Genomic DNA, 3950 nt, shown 5'->3' with positions numbered 1-3950 from the left:
TTCGGAACTCCCTTGATTAGAAGAACCTACGAAAGAAGTGACTAAATTTAAGACAATGCTAATTATCTTCTTTCTCAACTATTGACAGAACAGCATGTAGGGAGGAACTACGTTTCTTGATTGCAAGTGTATGCATGGGCTGAAATTATAGTACTAGCAAGTTACTTAGTATAGACCTGCTACTCAATGTACATTGAGAATCACTTAACATTCTTTAGGTATACCTCCTGCCTTGTCCTGCAATGTTTCCCAAGATAGGAGTAGGTGCCGCAATATACGGTGTTTAGCAAGGATTTAGTATCTAGGAATATAGATTCTTGAAAAAGACTTTTCTACCCTGGAACAGACGTGCCTGAATTGTACGGTCGCACACCTGGTATATTTTGTGAATGTCCCAAGACCCCAACATGACACCTGATCAACAGTTTGCAGTCCCGTCTTACGGAGCAGCAATTAATATTTGTAATTATTATCTTGTTTATTATTCTTGTATGTTGTATTCTTAGTTAATATAGATTTAGAAAGAAATCCCGGCCGGGTAAATTATTATTACAGTTCATATAATCTATATTTTTATTTTTGTCTTTCTATAATTTATTTTCTATAACTTGTTAACTAATAGTAGTTTCCTTCTTTCCCAAACATGATATTTTTTAACACCTCACTTTGGGGGGGGGCAGAAACGAACGCTAATCTTGCCCGTTTATATTTTGTTCGTTAATTTTAAAATATTTAAACCAAGCGTCTGCCTGGTGACCGTTGGCTGTATCTAGTATATAAGAGCAAGAGAATCATAGGTGGGATAGGATTCCAGCTCGACCGTCTAAAGAGGTAGATGGTTAGGGTTCTGTCCAAAGAGGAGACGGGATCTCTTTTCTGGAATTCTCAGTTTCTCGGTCGAAGAGGCGGCTGGAGATTGACATGGTTCAGCAAGAAGGCTGTGTCGCCTTGATGCAAAAAATATAGTTTGACATATTTTCAGACCACAACTCTCTTAAGAGGAAGAGATTCTGGGGGGCTACGGAAATTGTTGGTCTTAAAGTGTATCACACCGCCAGAGGGTTGTGTGAAGAGGGATGCGAATTAAGTCGCTGAACCGTTTTTTTAACTGGATTTGGGGCCACACCACTCCTTTAGAGAGAGGAGAGGCTAGGGGTTCAAATCCTGATTGAAATAAGAGTTATCTGATAGGAGGCGAAATAAGAGTTATCTGATTTCTTTCGTTAAAATAGCGATTCGTTTAGTATTTTTCTGCCAATCTTGGGGAATATGCGCGATAAATGTTTCTCTTCTATAAAGACTGAATTCTTTTCTTCCAGATAAACGATTCGAGATTTTTCTTCTTTCTATTAATATGAATAAAGATTTACTATACGTTAATCTTTGGGCGTTTTCCTTTCTTATATTAACTTCCCATTAAGGTTTTTGAAACTACCTATTTGATAGTTGTTTTTTGGTGTGTTGAAGTTTTGTTTAATTCTGATACATGTAAACCGGATTCGGTACGTTGCTTAGAGAGAGATATTCTTTGGGGTCTCGTTTTATTTATTTTTTCTCTTTTATTCAACTATGCTATCTCTCCTGGGTGCACACAGATGTTAAATGATCCGCTTTTAATCTGTGGACAAAAGTTCGGTTCTCGGGATGATTCCTTTAAACCAGGAATGATGATTAGTAATTGGGGAACGAACTTTGGAGGTAGCACTTTGGATCATTGTAGCTCGGAACTGACAAGAAATGTGACAGTTTCCCCTTCAAGAAGTACCACACAATATTATGACTAATCATAAATTATATGGATATCTCCCTGATAGTGAAGTGACGATTAATTTCAAGGAGATTTCACTAACTCCAACTGTTTTGCCGTAAAGGATGATCGACCTCTAAAGGTCCAGTCTGTTGATCATATCGCTTACTTATGTTCCGTGGAATAGTTCTTTGTTACAACTATTAGAGGTTATTTTTTCACAGAGCAATTTGATTTTTAAATTATCCAGAAACAATGTTGAATTTTCCAACTTATATTTTAGAGCATGTAACAAATTTATTACTAATTCGATTATGCAGAATGAAACATGTTACTTTCTTACCGGCTGCATTTGTCAATCAACAAATTAACTATGCCTCGTCTTTAACCATTAAAAGACTCTTCTTCCGTACGATCATGCGTCTACATGCTTCCCGAGACTGGCCCTAGTACTTTATTTACAACCCATGTACTCACAGATGTATATTTACGAGAAGAAACTACTTAACAAGACATGCTAGAGCACGAACAGCGATAAATGTAGGAATGAAAGTAGGAATGCGTTATCATGACCATCAACACTCTGGTACAGTTCGCTGCATAGAAATCGTTACACAAATCTAAGTCCAAATTAATAACAAACTCATGCCCAGTTTTCTTATGCATGCAGTAGTACATGTCTCAATCGATTAGTTTCTTCTAGTATTCGATCCAACTCCTCCCCCTTCTCCAGCTCTCCTTGTGTAAAGCAGCGTGTGTGACATAGTACACTCTTTCCATTCAGCTCAAAAAGAAACAGGAATTAAGTTTACAACGTTATAGCTTTAAAACAGTCTTTTCCATTCGTTTGTTCTGAAACATTTTAAGAGCTTAAATTAAAAAAAGTCACACAATGCTCTAGAGAGCTTCACAAAGAACTTTAGTTTCATTCTTTCCCTTCTTTGAAGATTGCTAGCTAGTAAGATGCTCCCTAAGAAATTTATGGAAATTGCCAATAATGGCAGTAGGTTTTATGCTTTCTAAAATCTGTAATGCACGCACAGAGTTCGAGAATATCTACTGACATAAATAAGTGTTATTCAATGATTCATTTCATTTCTTTCCAGTAATTGCAACCAAATGTTCCAGGGCCGTCATTTGGGCAGGACAGGAGGGCGTAATTCTCCCTCCCTTGAGCTTCATAAATACGTATTGTTTGATCAAATGTATAGTAACACACTAATAAAAAAGAGGAAATCTTATGTCGGCGGGGAATCTATTCCCCAAAATAAAATCTAAAACACACTGATTTTAGCAAATAACCTATAGAGTTACGATAGCACATTTCTAGAGAGCTTACATTTGGGTTCAAGACTCGAAGGTTTGGTCTCAAGCCATATGAGTTCCTGGGCGACATTGAGAGAGAAGCAGAAAGAGAGAGATTCAAGTCCCGAGACAGAGAGGGATGATTTATATACACAGTTTTAGAATTTGAGGAAAATGATGGGACAGCACTCGATTATGACGAAAATTGTGATTTTGTGAAACAGAAGAAGGGAAGGTTTCGAACTGCAAGGATCAAATTAGGTAGTTGTCGAACTAAGATGGAGAACTCATTTTAGAGCATCAGATGATCACGAAGGCAGAGAAAGATCTTGAGAACTGAGGATTTAAAAATTTAAAAAATCTCAAGCTACCGAGACGGGTTTCGAACCACGAACCTTGTAGTTATAGACTTTATCCATTCTGCTACGTAGAACTCTACGTACTCGTTCACATACCTTTTCTTTAGCTACGTTGATAGCTAAATGAATGGGATATTCCTAAACGTTGACTCGCTCGATGTGCCGTTAAGATATTACGTAAACCTCTTGTAACTTAGTTAAAATGTATCGTGCCGGATATAAATCATTGATCAGGTAATGGCGACTGGTTTGAAACAAATGCATAGTATGAGAATTGCCGAAGATTATTCACTTATATCATCATAAAAGAAATACGAAAGACGTTCTGAAACTAAGAAATATAACATACAACTTTGCAAGCGGAGGCACAGAAAACTAAAATAACGATAATAAAGACGAATCATTTACCGAGTAGTGATCGTGGTTCAGTCGACAAGGCGCTGGACCAGTAATCTGGATTTTCGTGGTTCGAATCCACATAGGGCATTTTTTTTACTTTAAGATTTTGATGGCAATTGATCGACGATGACACACATTTT

The sequence above is a fragment of the Thermobia domestica genome, chromosome 3 (genome assembly GCF_964235325.1).
Source record: "Thermobia domestica chromosome 3, izTheDome1.hap1.1, whole genome shotgun sequence".
NCBI classification, from domain to species: Eukaryota; Metazoa; Arthropoda; class Insecta; order Zygentoma; family Lepismatidae; genus Thermobia; species Thermobia domestica.
Note: the sequence above shows the minus strand (reverse complement) of the source record.